Source organism: Bidens hawaiensis, unplaced genomic scaffold (assembly GCF_021521415.1).
Source record: "Bidens hawaiensis isolate Kalapana, Puna unplaced genomic scaffold, B.hawaiensis_p1.1 tig00000001_1, whole genome shotgun sequence".
In the NCBI taxonomy this organism is placed as follows: Eukaryota; Viridiplantae; Streptophyta; class Magnoliopsida; order Asterales; family Asteraceae; genus Bidens; species Bidens hawaiensis.
The window spans coordinates 3,988,265-4,000,770 of NW_027491014.1; positions in this window are offsets into that span (position 1 = coordinate 3,988,265).

Consider the following 12,506-nt stretch of genomic DNA (forward strand, 5'->3'; position numbering starts at 1 on the left):
AGTACCTTGATTGCTGATCAAGGCTTTTGGTACTACAAAACGAGAAAAGAGGTTACTCAGAAATCTCACTACAAATCGGGCGTCGTTAGTGGGCAAGGCTCTGGCCTCGACCCACTTGGAGACGCAATCGACTGCCACAAGTATGTACTTGTTCCCTTTAGACGATGTGAACGGGCCCATAAAATCAGTACCCCAAATGTCAAAAACCTCTCAAACCTGTATAGATTTTTGGGACATCTCATTTCGAGATGAGATGTTACCGACACGTTGGCATCGGTCACAACTTTTAATGAACGCATGAACATCTTTAAAAATTGAAGGCCAATAGAATCCTGAATCTAAGACCTTCTTAGCAGTAAGAACACCACCATAGTGACCTCCTGTCGGTCCCTAATGACAGTGGCTCAAAATTCTCCATCCTTCTTCAGCATCCATGCATCTCCTCACTAACTGATAAGCACCTGTACGAAAAAGAAACGGGTCGTCCCATACATAGAATTTTACATCAACAAAGAATTTCTTCTTTTGCTGGTGAGACATCCTTCTAGGGAGGGACCCACCAACGAGAAACTTCGCAAAATCGGCAAACCATGGGTAGCCATCATCCTGGGCTCTAACAAAATGAGATTCTCTATCGGTAAATGATCATTGATGTTGACCCCATCATCTCCATTCTCGGCTCTTTCAAGACGTGACAAGTGATCGGTCGTCATATTCTCGGCCCCCTTTTTATAACGGATTTCTATATCAAACTCTTGAAGAAGCAGGATCCATCGGATAAGTAGAGGATTAGCGTCTTGCTTGCTGAAAAGATAATGAATGGAAGCATGATCCGTGTATATGCTTGTTTTGGACATAACAAGATATGATCTAAACTTATCAAATGCAAACACCATAGCTAACAGCTCTTTCTCGATGGTGGTGTAATTCTCCTGAGCAGTGTATAGGGTCCAACTTGCATATTAGATCGGGTGGAAGTGCTTCTCCTTCCGCTGTCCAAGCACTGCTCCAACAGCATAGTCCCTCGCGTCGCACATCAATTCAAATGGCAAAGACCAGCCGGGAGCAATCATAATCGGGGGGTTAATGAGTTTGTCTTTTAGAAGATCAAGCACCTCGATACATTTTTCAGAGAAGACAAGTGGAGCGTCTTTCTCTAGTAGCTTGGTCATCGGTCTTGCAATTTTTGAGAAATCTTTGATGAATCAACGATAGAAACCAGCATGACCTAAGAAGCTACGGATGGATCTCACAGAAGTGGGAGGAGGAAGATTAGAAATGGTTTCAATTTTAGCTCGATCGATCTCGACCCCCGCATCGAGATCCTATGTCGTAGAACGATGCCTTCGCGTACCATGAAGTGACACTTCTCCCAGTTGAGGACTAGGTTGGTGTCGACGCAACGAGCCGTCTTCCTATCAAGGTTGGAGAGACAATGATTGAAAGAATTCCCAAAAATAGAAAAATCATCTATGAAGACCTCCATGGGATCCTCGATCATGTTGTGAAAGATTGCCACCATACATCGCTGGAAAGTGGCTGGAGCGTTACAGAGTCCAAAGGGCATACATGTATAGGCAAACGTGCCGTAGGTTGTAAGGCCCCGGTCCTGGTGCCCTACTTTAGCGTTGGATTTACTCATAAACACAATTCTAAATATTAGAGTTAATTAAAACTTTTCGTGGAATATAAAGCTTCAAACATATATTAAATAATCATTCAAATCTTTCCAAAATAAACAACTTTTCTCTTTAAACATAATATAAAAGTCATATCAAAACATCACAACATTCTTCTAAAAATCTCAGCCTTTTCAATCCAATGTCATATGTCTTCGTTCAAGCGAGCTGCCTTAGCCTATCCACCTGCGTGCATACTAAAAGTCAGCTACGTTGAGTGTGTTCTAGTTAATCAGACAACATACAATACATTCACATACTCACATATATAAGTATCCGAAGATACACATTACATACTTAATATGTCTACCTTTCTTTCATACATGCATACATACTTTCTTTATTTATTTCTTTCGTTCTTTCATACTTTCAGGCAGTGGGGTCTAGGAGCAGCATCCCCTAGAAGGGTCCAAGTGGCAGAGCCACTGGCTGGGGTCGAGCTGTTCTAATGAAATTTTATTTTCATTAACTGTTCTTTACTAAAAAGTTCATCAGAAAAACTTAAGTCTGAACTAATATAATCGAATTCTCAATTCTAATCGAATACAAATTCTAATCGAATGGAAAATCTATTCGAATCGAAACATCCATTCGATTCGATTACTTTTTCTGGCCATTCGATTCGATTACATTTCTCATGCGATTCGATTACTTTTTCTGGCCATTTGATTCGGTTACACATCTCTTGCGATTCGATTACTTTTTATGGCCATTCGATTCGAATACTTTTTCTAGCCATTCGATTCGATTACATTTTCTTTGAATCAGGTTTCTTAAGGACCCGATTCAAATATGGGCCACAAATTCATCACTTTCTTGGCTTTCCTTTCGACTCCTTTTGCCCGTTTTGCATAAGAAACAAGCCTTGGTCTATATGACATTGTTTCCTTGCGTTAACATGGTCCAAACGTCACCCGTTTGTCTCGTTTCATTCCAAAACACCTCGTTTATGTCCAAGTTCATAACCTTCCTACTTAATAAGGCCCAATTTTCCTTTGTATCGAATCTTAGGGCAAACCGTTTTCAAAAAATAAACCTTTATATATAAAAAGTATTTTTTTGGTGTATTTTGGCTACGGGTTAGCTTCAACGTGCGATTATGGACTTCATACTTATTTGTATTAGAAATATCTAACAAAAAGCCTTCTTGGTTCGGATCTAAATCTGGTTCGTAATGGACGAAAGTGTGTGTGTGTGTTTTTTGAGTGTGTGTGTATGGAGGCTAGGATATGGAAATGAGGGTTTAGGGTTTTAAAGAGGTTTAAGGGGGTTTATGTACCCTTAAGCCCATGGACCTAAGGCCAATCACCATTCCTTATTCTATATTTTATTGTCCAAGCCCACACTTTATTATTTATTAAACTTAACTAAATAATAACACACCCTTAAGTAAACGAAATTTCTTTTTATTTATTATTATAAAAAGTAGGATGTTACATAGGGGTAGGTGAATTTGGTTTTCTCTTGATCATCGGGAGAGATCGGGATTTGGAAATACCCGGAGAAATCATCCAGAATGTAGTAGTCCTGCTGACCCGCCAAATTCTCTAGCATCTGATCAATGATGGGTAGAGGAAAGTGATCTTTCCTAGTGGCATCATTAAGTCTGCGGTAGTCGATGCAGACTCTCCAACCGATCATAGTCATAGTGGGAATAAGCTCGTTCCTTTCATTAGTGACGACAGTCATGCCCCCTTCTTAGGAGCCACTTGGACCGGACTCACCCAGGCGTTTTCAGAGATTGGGAAAATGATTCCCGCATCAAGGAGTTTAATGATTTATTTCTTAATGACCTCTAGCATTTACGGATTAAGCCTCCATTGAGGCTGAACGACGGATTTGAAATTATCCTTATTGAGGATTTTATAAGTGCATAACGAGGGATTAATCCCCTTGATGACGATTTTCTTCCATGCTATCGCCTCCTTGTGCGATTTCAGCACCTTCAACAACTTCAACTTCTCGACCTCCGTCAAGGCAGACACGATGATGACGGGTAGCTTCCTCTTCTCGTCTAGTAATGCATACTCCAAATGAGCGGGTAGATCTTTAAGTTATAAGGAAGGAGGAAGACTCTCAACGGAAGGACGGTCCCTCGAATCGTCTCGCACGATCTCAACAGCTGACTCTGTAACTAAGGGTAGTGACACGGTGTCATCTATCAATGGTTAAGCGGTCCTGGCAACCATCTCGACCTCTGAAATCTCCCTATTGAGAATCTGTAGGTCCAAGGAAAGTCCTCCACAGAAGTCAGTGAAAAATCTCGCACGTGCGACACGATGGAATCATTGAGATACATGGAGTCGTCCGTCGACTTGGGGTGTTTGAGTCACTGTCTTACGTCAAAGGTGACGTTATCATCCCTAGTTTTTAGAATCAATTTTCCCTCACGGACGTCGATCAACGCCTGTGCTGTGGCAAGGAATGGTGGACCTAAAATAAGCGGGACACTATCATATGCATTCATATCCAGAATGACAAAGTCCACCGGGAAGATGAACTTGTCGATACGAACGAGCATCTTCTCGATCACCCCTCGCGGGTATTTCACGAAACGATCAACAAGCTGGATACTCATTCGGGTTGGCCTCGGTTCGCCAAGACCCAACTTATAGGAACATAGAACACGACCTAATATTGATGCTCGCCCAAAGATCAACAAAAGCATGTCGAACCGTATCGTCGCTTAAGATACAAGAATCGTGAAACTCACAAGATCAGCCATCTTTTTAGGCAACTTGCTCTGAAACAATGCAGAGCACCCATCACTAAATGGAATAGAAGATACCTCAGCTAGCTTCTCATTGTTTGAAAGAATGTGCTTGAGAAATTTGGCGTATATGGGCATTTGAGTGAGTGCCTCAAGGAAATGAATGTACACGTGAAGCTGCTTGGGAAGTTCAAGGAACTCAGAATTTTTCTCCTCGTCTTTGTCCGATCGGAGTCTCCCAGTATAAGGAAATTTGGGTTTGTACACTCTTAGAGGTGGGTTGGATGATGATGAAGGTTTATCGGCCGACTTCATACTCACTGGGATATTCTGCCGTTGTGCCTCGACCGGAGGAGACTCCATCTGGATCTCCTCGTCCACCTGCTCCTCTTCATCTTCTGCAGCTGTGGCAATTATCGAAGGCTCAGCCTCTCTTTCTCTTCTTGTACCGCTCCTGGTAGTCACTGCTTTGGCGAAACGTCTCAGATTTTTCTTGGTATTACTCGGTAGTGAACCTGGTGCTCTTTCGGATAACTGTCAGGCAATCTCTCTGGCGTGATGCTCTATATTATCTAGATACGTGGCTTGGTTCTTCAGCATAGCATCGTGTTAGGAGAATCTAGTTTCATTTGTCACTCGATTTCTCTCATCACGCTTCACCAGCTTCGCCAGCTTCGCCATCATGTCTTCCAATGAGGCTTTCTTCTCCTCTCTCCCCACTTGTTCTGAACTCTTCAGACCTGAACTCCCTTTCCCGAGTAGATTCTTTCGACGCTGGATTTGGTATTGGGCTTGGTAACAACTAGCTTGTCCCCCTCGATAGTTATTCTGATTTCTACATCCAGTGTTCCCGCCGAAGGCGGGGTTTTGATACCTCAAGGGGTTATTGACGAAGTCAACCTCCTCCTGAGGGCTACAAGACTTAATAGGACAGTCAATGGTGTCGTGACCCCCTCGGCAAACCTCACACTTTCGCGAGCTTTTAAGAGTAATATCTCTAACGAGTTTGTTCAAAGCATCAATCTGTGCCTCTAGGCTAGTGTTCGAATCGACCTGAAGTACTCCTCTCAATGACGTGTTAGAATTTCTGCCCCTGTGCCCTTCGTAGCTCCCTGCTAGATCATCAAAAAGGACAACACGCTCATCGGGATCTTTGTTCTTTGGTAGGTTCCCATTAGCAGTTTGGTTCAACATCCCTCTCATGTGCTGTGTGGCTCCATTGTAGAATTTCTCGATGAGCATCAACTTATCTAAACCATGATGAGGCCACTAAGAAGGAGGTCCTTGAACCTTTCCCAAACTTCCCCAAAAGACTCGTCGGATCTGTCACACCCCCGACCATAGTCGGCGGAACATGCCGGGGCGTAACGTATTGATTGGACAGTAGTTTAAAAGACACTAATTAAAGCGGCAACAACTATATTATTTCATTAACAATAAACAATTACACAAATTCAAGAATAAGAAACAAGTACAACATGATTTTGTATTTTGAATAATATCCTAAGGTAAAACTAATTTCTTCGATCTTGAACAACGTAAATTACTTGTACATGTAGCATGTATAAAAATAGAGTTTGTCAACACGAATGTTGGTGATAATACATAAGTTTTACTTGAGATATATATATATATATATATATAAACCACAATTCATATGTTAATGTCGAGCATTACAATTCCTATGAAAATTTAAACAACTAAATAGATGTGCACCCGTTCCTATTGATACAAAATCAATGTACTTAGGTAAATGTATGATCATACTATATGAGAATAGATGAGGATAAGATACCAACTATCAAACATAAATAAACATTTAAGAACATAGATCATGGTCATAGATATTGTAATCATCACAAATAAACATATAACAAATTGTGCTTGAAATAGATGAAGAAATTAAACAATGAATAAAATTAAATAAGGTATACATGCTACCCCCAAAATATAAAAGATAGAAAAAGGGGAATGTAAACTCACATGAAGTAAAGAGGGCGATAGCAAGTAGATGGTTTAAGTGAGTTAGTTAATCGCGCGAGAATTCCCGACAGTTGTCCTAATTTTAAAGGGATGAAAGAAATAAATATCTAATCGAAGTAAATGTTTTAGACGTGATAAAATAGATTTATAACAGATTTGGGATCGATATAAATTATCGCAAATTTTATGAAGTGGAATTAAACAAAAACAATTAAATATAAATACAATTTACTTTCAATTTTTTAAACGATGAAACACTCACTTTAATATTACATATAAAAAAAGAAGAAAAAAAAACTTGTTTAGGACAAGTAAAATTATTTTGAGCAATTAAGTATTTAATTATTATATTAGGTTAAATATAGAAAATAAATAGATTTATTAACATACAAAAAATTATAAGAGTGTGTGTATATATATAACGGAAGAAAGATTTTTGAGAGTGTGACGGTGTTTTATCCGTTAAATGGTAAAAAAATGTAAGTTTCTTTTTAATATGTTCATAAAATAAAAATTACAATAAGAGAAATAAACAAAATTTAACAAAAGCAGGTTAGGAGAGACTCGAACCCGGGTCTCTCCGGTCCAGAGTTATAACGAAAATTGCGCCAGCCAACTTGGCTGGCGTCTAACACGTTTATAGAATGGAATTGAAATTATTTATAAACTCTTTCAACTCAACCCCAAATCATAATATAAACCCTAATTGATTAATCCCAAAATCCAATCAAGTTCCCCTCTGTGAATACAAATGGACAAAGGGCTTTTGTTCTTGTGATTATAACGAAATAATTGCACAAACAAATTACCCGAAAGTACGTTGAATTGAATGAGAACGAGTGAGCTAGGGTTCAGTAAGAAAACGAGATCAAAACTGCTTCTGGACTACTTCTGAGCGGAAATTGTTATAGGGTTTTGCTTAGAGTCAATGTAAGGAGTGTGTAGGTCCATCTAATTACAGTATAATAACGTATTTTTAAAAGGATTAGATCAAGTTTAGCCGCGGTTCGCATTAATGAGATATTGATTCGATTTGATTTGTGATTTCTATCAATTAACAAGTATTCCATCTAGAATAAAGCCGAAACGATGTGTGAACTGTCAATTGGTCAAAATCCCGGAAAATCAAGCTCGATGGTGGGGCTGGTTTGCATTTGTTGTGGGAAAAAAAAAGAAGAAAGAAAAGAAAAATAAATAAATAAATAAAAAGGGGAAAGAAGGAAGCGTTTACGGGATTGAAGAGAGAGTGGGAGAGATATGGAAACAAATTTACATTTTAAGTCCCTGAGCTTTGGGTTGTTAATCAAGATAGTGTAAAATATAGATAAGGGGTCAAAATTGCACATGCCGAAAAGTTTTCATAACTCATTGAACTAACTAACGAATTTTGAGTGGCGTGTAAAGAAATAGCAGTCAAAATATTAAGTAAACAATAAATTTATTGGTTTGGTTTAACTAACAAAAGTTTAAACAAAATAAAACTTGAAAGGAAAAAAATTATCATAATTACATTTTAAACGAGTCAGGTTTTTGGGTTTGAAACATAACGAATGTTACAGTATTCACAACTTTTTGGAAATTTCGTCCCGAAATTAAGGAAAAATAAACCATAATAGAAACAAAGAAAGTAAGTGTTAAGAGAAAATTTGTTTTTTTTCATATAGAATAACACAGACTTTCGAGTGACCCGAATAACGCTACAAAAGGAAAATATGATAAGGACACTTATATATTGGATGTACCTGCGGCATATCCACCATGCCCTTATCACATAGATATTTGTATGTTACCCAAAATCACCCTAGGTTCTGAGTTATGACACACAACAGTATTCACTATGAGTTCCATGAGAGAACTTTGATAACTATGCATGCACTCATAATTATTTAGATCGTCGCATGATGCGCATAGTTCGTCCCGTTGTGCGGGTTCGAAAATAAGGTATTATCATTATTATATATATATATATATATATATATATATATATTAAATCTATATTTAAATGAAATTGTTTGATAAAATAAATAAAAAATGTAACTAAATAAATGTGTGAAATTTGATGACCTAAATGACTAGAAATTAACCTTTGAAAAAAATTATACGAAATAGTTGAATTTAACCATCGAAAGTAATAGCAACAAAATGAAATAAATAGGTGGGGAAATTTTTTTTGAAGTTAAATAATTAGTTTACACATTCGGTGTATTGAAATACTTCAGGTGACAAAAAAATTCACGAATAACTATTCACATAAACAGGTCAACAAATCGCATGATTAAAGAATATAATAATAAATGAGGCTTGGAACCAAGATTATAAAATCAGATAAGATGAGGAAAGAGTGATATGAGCGTGAGGTGAGTTTTGGAGGATTTGGGTAGTCATATATTAAAATATTGAAATAAAATTTTGTACATGCAGCTCCTATTAGATAAATATGTACAACACATGTTCATAGTTCGAATTTCCAAAACAAACTTTTGTAGGAAATCGGTCATAGGTAGTTCATGATACAAATACGGTACTATTAGATAACTATACACATCACCATGCACATATATAGTCCCGGTAAATAACCGGTCATAGACCATTTAAATCGTGATAAAAAAATTGTGTAACAATAAATAGTGCAATAAAAGATATAATATGAATAAATGAGAGATTGAATACCATTATAAATAACCAAAATTCTCATTCATAACAAAATTGGAGATTTAATGAAGTCAATACATTATATTTAAAAGAAAAGAACTAAATAAAATAAACATCTTTTGCGTAACATGTCTTCATAAAGGGGTTAGGCTTAGATTTGGGAACCGTTGATGTAACACACATGTCCTTGAGAACCTTGAGTAGCTTGGTTAACTTGAGGTTGGTTGATTGGGATTTGGTTGACTTGAGTTGGTTGAATGGGTTGTTCTTGAATTGCTTGGATGGGTTGAGCTTGGATTGGTTGAAGTTGATTTACTTGGGCTTGGTAAGCTTGATATGGAGTGGTTTGAGTTGGATAGGGTTGAATTTGGTTCATGTGTGCGAGTCTTGGGCATGCATTGTGATAATGGCTATGGTCTCCATAATTGTAACAAGCTCTAATAGTTAAGGGTGATTGAGTAAACGGTTGAGCATAAGGTAAAGTTTGGGGTTGGGTAAGAGGTGAGGTAAATGGTTACATCATGAGTTGGTGGCGTTCACGGCATGTGGTAAAGAGGTGACCAAATCGATCGCAATGGGTTCATTGACGACACTTGAGGTTAAGCGAATGGTGAAATTTACACGTATCACACAATGGATGGGGTCCTGTGTAGGGCTTTTTGGTGGGTTTGGTTTGCGATTGAGCCAGTACATAGTTTTGGGAATTGGACTTTCTTTTTATTGTCGCGGTAGTGGGGAGAGTTGTTGTTGTTGTGCTTGAAGGATTCGGACTTAGAAGACTCGGGTTTGGAAGATTCGGGCTTGGGTTCTTTGGTGGGCTCGGATGTGGGCTTCTTGGAACTCTCCCGCCTCAAGGTCCCGCCCTTGACGTGGTTCTCGATGAGGGTACCGGCTAAGGTGACGGAACCATGGAGGATTTGAGGGTCATGACTTAGGACGGAATCTTGGATTTGCATAGGCAAATCCTAGATGTACTTGTCGATTAAACGTTCAAGGGAAGTGACCATGTGGGGGATGAGAAGGCTCAGTTCATGGAAACAATCGTTTTAGATGGTGTCATTACAACTTTCTTGTTTAAAATTCCAAAACTCCTCTTCCAACTTCCGAAGCTCATATTTCAGGCAAAACTTCTTAAGCATGAGTTTTTGTGGTCATCCCATGTCAAGGCCATGACAACCTCGACTCCAAGGGATTGTTTCTCGCCATTCCACCATGTGAGGGCGCTTTTCTTGAAAACGCTCGACGCATAGGCGGTCTTCCTGTCCTCCAGACATGCACAATAGAAAAACACACTCTCCATATCTTCAAATCACTGGAGGAGGGCGGTAGCACCCTCAAGCCCAAAGTACTCGGTTGGGTTAGCACTTTTGAATTGGCTGAGAGAGAACGTAGTTGTGTTTGGATTCACGGGTGTGGCAGTGGCATCCATAGTTTGGAGTTGAGAGATGATTGTTGGGAGGACTTCCACGATTCCCTTAGAAATGTCGGATGACATGCTACGGCCCGAGTTGTCATTGGGACAGTTACAGTTGATAAGGCGGGAAGAAGACATGCTACAATGACGACACGTGAAAATTTATTATGTTTTGGAAAAAAATTTATAACTATGTGAAATTTCAAGTTTTGTAAAACTTTATGAGGATAAATAATAAAATCTTTATTAACCTTAACTTAGAATATTGATGATTTGATAATTTGAGAAAATAATCGTTCATAACAAAATCAAAAACTTAAACACAAATCTTAATGTTGAAATATCCAAGTATCACCATGGCTTAATAAGTTCCACAACTGACCGACCACTCCAGAAAGGCAAACGGGTCTCGCGGTTGATTAATATTTATGCGCATTACACTTCCTTAGGCTCGCAAGCCTGGGTGTCAAGGGTTTGGTGAACAAGTGTGTCCCTCTTACAGTTTACTACATATGCGTCACCCGAATCATCCTCAAAGAGAGGGGAGTAAAAAAGTTGAGATTTCTTAAGGAATTTCCCGATTAAAAAATAATCCTTGGGTTTATTTTTTATTTATTTATTTTTTTTTTGATAATGAGGCATAGTCTTGGAATAAGTGTGTGCTTTTTTGTACAAAATAACATTAAATCATTAAATAATATACAAGCTACTACAATCAATAATATAATTCAGGGTGCAAACACGTAAATGCATATCACGTGTAGGGAGCCTAAGCTTGCTACTAGGTCGTTATATCTACCCACCTATCTTATAGTTTTCGGCTCTGATACCAATCTGTTACACCCCGACCAAAGGCGGCGGAACATGCCGGGACGTAACGTATTGATTGGACAGTAGCTCAAAAGACACTAATTAAAGCAGCAACAACTATTTAATTTCATTAACATTAAACAAGTACACGAATTCAAGAATAAGAAACAATTACATCATGATTTTGTATTTTGAATAATATCCTAAGGTAAAACTAATTTCTTTGATTTTGAATAATGTAAATTACTTGCACCTGTAGCATGTATAAAAATAGAGTTTGTCAACACGAATGTTGGTGAGAATACATAAGTTTTAGTTGAGACATATATGGATAAAAACCACAATTCATATGTTAATGTTGAGCATTACAATTCCTATGAAAATTTAAACAACTAAATAGATGTGCACCCGTTCCTATTGATACAAAATCAATGTACTTGGGTAAATGTATGATCATACTAGATAAAAATAGATGAGGATGAGATACTAACCACCAAACATAAAATAAACATTTAAGCACATAGAGCATAGTCATAGATATTGTAATCATCACACATAAACATATAACGAATTGTGCTTGAAATAGATGTAGAAATAAAACGATGAACAAAATTGAATAAGGTATACGTGCTATCCCCAAATATAAAAGATTGAAAATGGGGTATGTAAACTCACATGAAGTAAAGAGGGCGATAGCAAGTTGATGGTTTAAGTGAGTTAGTTGATTGCGCGAGAATTCCCGAACAGTTGTCCTAATTTAAAGGCATGAAAGAAATAAATATCTAATCAAATTAAATGTTTTAGACCTGATGAAATAGATTTATAACAGATTTGGGATCGAAATAAATTATCACAAATTTTACGAAATTGAATTAAAAACAAAAATAATTGAATATAAATAAAATTTACTTTCAATTCTTTAAGCGATGAAACACTCACTTTAATATTACATATAAAAAAAGAAGAAAAAAAACTTGTTTAGGAAGAGTAAAATTAATTTTTGAGCAATTACATATTTAATTATTATATTAGGTTAAATATAGGAAATAAATAGATTTATTAATATACAAAAAATTATAAGAGTGTGTATTGTACATATAACGGAATAAAGCATTTTGAGAGTGTTACGGTGTTCTGTCCGTTAAATGGTAAAACAAATGTAAGTTTTTTTAATATGTTCATAAAATAATTATATCAAATTACAATAAGAGAAATAAACAAAACTTAACAAAAATAGGCTAGGAAAGACTCAAACCCG